Below are 7,907 nucleotides of genomic sequence, written 5' to 3'. Positions count from 1 at the left end.
AGGGGAAGGAGAAGACCCTCAGGTCCCCACCACCCAGCTTGCTATTATTCCAAGTGTAGCTCCTGGAAGGAACCTCTTGGAGGGACCCTCCCATAGTATGCATGCATTCCAGTACTCACTCTGACATCATATATCAAGACACAGCAGGGAAGGGTACGGGAAGGCAGGGTGCTACAGTGTTGATCCAGGCAACACTCCAGACCATCGTTCAGCCTGGCAAGCAAGTACAGCCAGGTGCAAAGGCCAGCCCAAACTGCTAGGCCGCACCATTTCTGCACGAAACCACAAGCAACCCCAGACATTTTGTTCTTAGTTCATCATGTCTCGTTTTCAATCAAATATCTGCAGCCTCTGCGGAGACAGTAAAAAATGGCCTATTCCAACTAAAATAATTGCGCTCTGGTTAACCCTCATGAGCTACAGAACTGCCACTGCATAAACAACCCCAGGCATGTGTAAGACTCAGTGGCCATCATCACTGAGGTGCAAAACGGCTCTCTAGACATAATTGCGCTCTGGTTAACCCTCATGAGCTACAGAACTGCCCCTGCAACCCCAGACATGTGTAAGGCTCAGTGGCCATCATCGCTGAGGTGCAAAACGGCTCTCTAGACATAATTGCGCTCCGGTTAACCCTCATGAGCTACAGAACTGCCACTGCAACCCCAGACATGTGTAAGGCTCAGTGGCCATCATCACTGAGGTGCAAAACGGCTCTCTAGACATAATTGCGCTCTGGTTAACCCTCATGAGTTACGGACCTTCCACTGCATAAGCAACCCCAGACATGTTTCATGCTCGGTGGCCATCATTAGTGAGGTGCAATGCGGCTCTCTGGACATAATTGCGCTCTGGTTAAACCTCATGAGCTACGGACCTGCCACTGCATAAGCAACCCCAGACATGTTTCAGACTCGGTGGCCATCATCCCTGAGGTGCAACGCGGCTCTCTAGACATAATTAAGCCTCATGTTACCCTCATGAGCTACGGAACTGCCACTGCAACCACAGACATGTTTCATGCTCGGTGGCCATCATCACTGAGGTGCAACACGTCTCTCTAGACATAATTGTGCTCTTGTTAGCCCTCATGAGCTACGGAACTGCCACAGCAACTCCAGACATGTTTCAGGCTCGGTGGCCATCATCACTGAGGTACAACACGGCTCTCTAGACATAATTGCGCTCATGTTAAACCTCATGAGCTACGAAATTGCCACTGCACAAGCAACCCCAGACATGTTTCAGGCTTGGTGGCCATCATCACTGAGGTGCATCGCGGCTGTCTAGACATAATTGCGCTCTTGTTAGCCCTCATGAGCTATAGAACTGCCACTGCAACCCCAGACATGTTTCAGGCTCGGTAGCCATCATCACTGAGGCGCAACGCGGCTCTCTGGATATAATTGCGCTCTGGTTAACCCTCATGAGCTACAGAACTGCCACTACAACCCCAGACATGTTTCAGGTTCGGTGGCCATCATCACTGAGGCGCAACTTGGCTCTCTGGACATAATTGCGCTCTTGTTAGCCCTCATGAGCTACAGAACTGCCACTGCAACCCTGGCGGTAACTAAGTGGTGGGGGAAAGTGTTGGTGGGATTGTCTGGGGTAGTTGACTCGGTCTCCGTGCGTGCCGCCTGTGTTCCAGTCTATCCGGTGTCACCCGTCCAGGTGCCGTGGGAGTTACCCTCTCGGGTCGGGGATGTCCGTGTCCTTTCTGGTTTAGTCCTCCTTTTTCTGGTTTGGTTTCCAGATTTAGTCTGTGGTGTTGAAGAGCCAGGTTTTTAGTGATTTCCTGAATTTTAGGTGATCTTCTGTGTTTCTTATTTCTTTTGGGATGTTGTTCCAGGTTTTTGTGGCTAAGTGGTAGAAGGAGGTGCCTCCTCATGAGCTATGGAACTGCCACTGCAACCCCAGACATGTTTCAGGCTCGGTGGCCATCATCACTGAGGTGCAACGCGGCACACTAGACATAATTGCACCTCATGTTAACCGTCATGAGCTACGGAACTGCCACTACAACCCCAGACATGTTTCAGGCTTGGTGGCCATCATCACTGAGTTGCAACGCGGCTCTCTAGACATAAAATGCGCTCATGTTACCCTCATGAGCTACGAACTGCCACTGCAACCCCAGACATGTTTCAGGCTCGGTGGCCATAATCACTGAGGTGCAACGCTGCTCTCTAGACATAATTGCGCTCATGTTACCCGCATGAGCTACAGAACTGCCACTGCATCCCCAGACATGTTTCAGGCTCAGTGGCCATCATCACTGAGTTGCAACACGGCTCTCTAGACATAATTGCACTCATGTTACCCTCATGAGCTACGGAACTGCCACTGCAATCCCAGACATGTTTCAAGCTCGGTGGCCAAAATCACTGAGGTGCCATGTGGCTCTAAAGACATAATTGCGCTCTGGTTAACCCTCATGAGCTACGGAACTGCCACTGCGCAAGCAACCCCAGACATGTTTCAGGCTTGGTGGCCATTATCACTGAGGTGCAATGCGGCTCTCTAGACATAATTGTGCTCTTGTTACCCTCATGAGCTACGGAACTGCCACTGCAATCCCAGACATGTTTCAGGTTCGGTGGCCTTCATCACTGAGGCGCAAGGCGGCTCTCTGGACATAATTTCGCTCTGGTTAACCCTCATGAGCTACGGAACTGCCACTGCACAAGCAACCCCAGACATGTTTCAGGCTCGGTGGCCATTATCACTGAGGTGGAACGCGGCTCTCTAGACATAATTGCGCTCATGTTACCCTCATGAGCTACGCAACTGCCACTGCAACCCCAGACATGTTTCAGGCTCGGTGGCCATTATCACTGAGGTGCAACGCGGTTTCTAGACATAATTGCGCTCATGTTACCCTCATGAGCTACGGAACTGCCACTGCAACCCCAGACTTGTTTCAGGCATGGTGGCCATCATCACTGAGGTGCAACGCGGCTCTCTGGACATAATTGTGCTCTTGTTAGCCCTCATGAGCTACGGAACTGCCACTGCAACACCAGACATGTTTCAGGCTCGGTGGCCTTCATCACTGAGGCACAACGCAGCTCTCTGGACATAATTGGGCTCTGGTTAACCCTCAATAGCTACGGAACTGCCACTGCAACCCCAGACATGTTTCAGGCTCGGTGGCCATCATCACTGAGGCGCAACGTGGCTCTCTAGACATAATTGCGCCTCATGTTAACCCTCATGAGCTACGGAACTGCCACTGCTACCCCAGACATGTTTCATGCTCGGTGGGCATCATTATTGAGGTGCTACGCGGCTCTCTAAACATAATTGTGCTCTTGTTAGCGCCCATGAGCTACAGAACTGCCACTGCAAGCCCAGACATGTTTCAGGCTCGGTGGCCATCATCACTGAGGCGCAACGCGGCTCTCTGGATATAATTGCGCTCTGGTTAACCCTCATGAGCTATGGGACTGCCACTGCAACCTCAGACATGTTTCAGGCTCGGTGGCCGTCATCACTTAGGCGCAACTTAGCCCTCAGGACATAATTGCGCTCTTGTTAGCCCTCATGAGCTACAGAACTGCCACTGCAACCCCAGACATGTTTCAGGCTCGGTGGTCATCATCACCGAGGTGCAACGCGGCTCTCTAGACATAATTGCACTCTGGTTAACCCTCATGATCTATGCAACTGTCACTGCAACCCCAGACATGTTTCAGGCTCAGTGGCCATCATCACTGAGACGCAACTTGGCTCTCTAGACATAATTGCACTCTTGTTGCCTCTCATGAGTTAAAGAACTGCCACTGCAACCCCAGACATGTTTCAGGCTCGGTGGCCATCATCACTGAGGTGCAACTTGGCTCTCTGGACATAATTGTGCTCATGTTACCCTAATGAGCTACGGAACTGCCACTGCAACCCCAGACATGTTTCAGGCTCGGTGGCCATCATCACTGAGGTGCAACGTGGCTCTCTAGACATAATTGAGCCTCATGTTAACCCTCATGAGCTACGGAACTGCCACTGCAACCCCAGACATGTTTCATGCTCGGTGGCCATCATCACTGAGGTGCAATGCGGCTCTCTAGACATAATTGCGCTCTTGTTAGCCGTCATGAGCTACGGAACTGCCACAGCAACCCCAGACATGTTTCAGGCTCAGTGGCCATCATCACTGAGGTACAACACGGCTCTCTAGACATAATTGCGCTCATGTTAAACCTCATGAGCTACGAAACTGCCACTGCACAAGCAACCCCAGACATGTTTCATGCTCGGTGGCCATCATCACTGAGGTGCAACGCGGCTCTCTAGACATAATTGCGCTCTTGTTAGCCCTCATGAGCTACAGAACTGCCACTGCAACCCCAGACATGTGTCAGGCTCGGTGGCCATCATCACTGAGGCACAACTTGGCTCTCTAGACATAATTGCGCTCTTGTGAGCCCTCAAGAGCTACGGAACTGCCACTGCACAAGCAACCCCAGACATGTGTCGGGCTCAGTGGCCATCATCACTGAGGCACAACATGGCTCTCTAGACATAATTGCGCTCATGTTACCCTCTTGAGCTAAGGAACCGCCACTGTAACCCTACACATGTGTCAGGCTCGGTGGCCATCATCACTGAGGCGCAATTTGGCTCTCTAGACATAATTGCGCTCTTGTTAGCCCTCATGAGCTACGGAACTGCCACTGCAACACCAGACATGTTTCATTCGCATCGTGGGCCTGCCAGAAGGATCGGAGGGCCACGATCCCACAGAGTTCATCGAATCTATGCTGTTGCAGGAAATACTCGGAGGAGCCTTATGTCAAGGATTCGCGGTGGAACGTGCGCATAGAGCTCTAACAAGGAGGCCTCTACCGGGAAACCCACCTAGGCCAGTAATTGCCAAAATCCTTAATTACCGGGACCGGGAGAGGATACTAGAACACTTCTGCAAGGGAGGAACGATTACACGAGGAGTGGCAAACATAACGGCCCACCCGGATTATACCCTGACTGTGCAGCGTAGCCGCATGAACTTTGGGACGGTAAAGCGGAGATTGAGAGAGGCAGGCCATAAATACATGTTGCTGTACCTGGCGAAATTGAAGGTTTTTCACAAACACAAGACTTTGTTTTTTGAGACTCCGGAGGACGCCCTGGGATGGCTCGATGCGCAGGGATGTCCCCAGGAGCCTGACGTTCGGACGGGAAGTGGAGATGGAGGAGATAAGTAGTGCACGAGGAGGGTGCTACAAGATGGCGTGGAATAGGTCTCTGGGACTTGATTATAGTCATTTGAGCGGCCTTAGGCAGAGAAGGTCAGACTGTTGCACAATATATTATGAGCACTGTGACTATTGTTGTATTTAGGGGAGCCTTGCAGAGCGGATCTCTTTACCCCACTTAGTAACTTTAGTTAAGTGGCCATTAGGGCGACTTCACCCTACTGAGCTCTGGGCATTGGTTGGTGCTTGCAGGGCTAGATGTGGGGATGCCTGAGTTCCATGGATGGAGCTGGGCAGCAGTTGGGGAGTGTGGTGTTGGGGAAGGGATGGGGAGAGGGTGGGGAGGGAAGTGGGGAGTTTGGGGTGTTTATAGTTATGGGGAGTTCGAGTTTGTACATGAGGCTACAAGAAAAAGCCAGAGGGCTGTATCTGTATCGCGTGGGCAGGTGGGATTTGCTGCACGGAAGGGGAGAGGATACTTATGAGCTATGGGGGATCTTAAGATCGTAACGTGGAATGTCAGGGGACTCAATAGTTACTTAAAGAGGAACAAGGTCATGATGTATTTGAAAAGACAGAAGATTGATATTGCACTGTTGCAGGAGACGCATCTGACTCGGGAAAAGTTGGAACTGGTGGGGAAGAAGTGGAGAGGTACTGTAGTGGGTTCTCAGTATTCTGCCTACGCTAGGGGAGTGTTGGTCTGGGTGGCACCGCACGTTCCGCTCCAACTTACACAAGAGGTGGTGGATACAGAGGGGAGGATGGTCATATTGAAGGCACTGGTGGAGAATAAGGAGGTGTGCATTGTAAATACATATGCCCCCAATCAAAACACGGCAGCATATTTTAGGACTCTGTGTACCAACCTGGGTGCGTGTGTGGGTGGGGAGGTTATTTGGGGAGGGGATTTTAATTGTGTGCTGAACCCCAGGGTAGACAGATCTGATGATAAGATTGATAGGCCCACCCCAGCGGCCAGGGCATTGCAGACACTGCTAGACGACTTCGGGCTAGCAGATGTTTGGAGACTGAAACATCCTAATGAGGAACAGTATTCCCCCACCCTATAGAATACAAAGCGAGGGTCCTGTCGGACCACTCGCCTCTGGTCCTGGGATGGCAGTACTGCCGCCCCAGAGCGCGGATACCGACGTGGCGCCTCCGGGCTGAGGCGCTCAAGGATCCGGTCTTCAGAGAGGATATCAGGGACGAGATCACACATTATTTCGAAGAGAACGCTGGCAGTGTGGATTCGGCGGGCACGCTCTGGGAAGCCTTTAAGGTGGTATTGCGGGGTGCTGCCATTGCTAAATCAAAGGGCCTGCAGGGTGGGCTCCTAACGGAGTTAGGGGAAGCTGAGGATGAACTGGAACGGGAACTCAATAGGGGAGGGGGGGATGCGGATCCAGTACTTAAACTACAGCAGCGGTGTGCAGAACTTTGGGAAAGACTCTGCAACCTCAACTATAAGAAGTATGTTGAGAGACAGCATGCAGGTGGGGATAAAACGGGCCGTCTCTTGGCGTGGCTATACAAGAGTGAAACCCCTAGGCCCCCGATTAGGACGATAACCAGAGAGGATGGAGAGGTAGCGAACACCCAAGAAGGAGTCAATGAGGCATTCTTATATTATTACAGGGCACTATATGAGGACAAAGGGGGGGGAGGGGCAGCCGAGAGGAGATAAGGGAAACTTTAAGAGATATGGGATTACCTAAGATTAGTGCCAAAGAAAGAGATGAGCTGGATGCACCGATTACTTTGGAGGAATTGGAGGAGGTGGTGAGGCAGCTGCCCACCAGTAAGACCCAGGGTGCGGACGGACTCCCTAGCGAATTTTATGAAGCATATAGAGAGGAGGTACTCCCCCCCCATGCTAGAAATGCTTAATGAATCGTTTATGGTGGACCGGTTACCGGAATCGCTTAGAAAAGCGATAATAATACCACTCCCTAAGCCCAACAAACCAGGGCACAGCTGCGGCTCCTATAGGCCCTTGTCAATGCTGAACCAAGACGGCAAGATATTGACGGCGGTCCTGGCCAATAGATTGCGGAGAGTTATTAGTAAATGGATACATCCGGAGCAAACAGGTTATGTCCCCAACAGAAATATAACCCACAACCATAGGCGACTCCACCGGCTGATTGAATGGGGGAGCAAGAGCGAGGGTGAAATGGCGGTTGTGTCCCTAGATGCAGTCAAAGCTTTCGACTCAGTGAGGTGGTCGTGGTTGCTGGAGGCCCTGAGGGAATACGGGATGGGGCCGGGTTACATTAGGTGGGCGAAGTTGCTGTACAGTGAGCCGCTGGCTAGGGTACGTACAGAAGCGGTGATATCCGAGAGGTGGCAACTTAGCAGAGGCACCAGACAAGGGTGCCCCTGGTCCCCGATGTTATATATTCTGGCCCTGGAGCCCCTGGCAGTGTACCTTTGGCAACAATATAACATGATAGGCATTGAGGTAGGGGGAGAGAAACACCTAATATCCCTGTATGCTGACGATTTGCTATTATATTTGAAATATCCGGAGGAAATTCTTCAATATATTCTGGAGGTAATGGAAAGGTATGCAGAACTGTCTAGCATAGCGGTGAACCCCCAAAAATCGAGCATATTCCCATTGGGTAGTTACAGAGGAACCCTTCCGAAGCGGTTGACAGTGTTGCCGATACCATGAGCGGTTGGTTCCTTCCGCTACCTCGG

Source organism: Ambystoma mexicanum, chromosome 2p, assembly GCF_040938575.1.
Source record: "Ambystoma mexicanum isolate Mex_15411 chromosome 2p, UKY_AmexF1_1, whole genome shotgun sequence".
Taxonomy (NCBI): Eukaryota; Metazoa; Chordata; class Amphibia; order Caudata; family Ambystomatidae; genus Ambystoma; species Ambystoma mexicanum.
Note: the sequence above shows the minus strand (reverse complement) of the source record.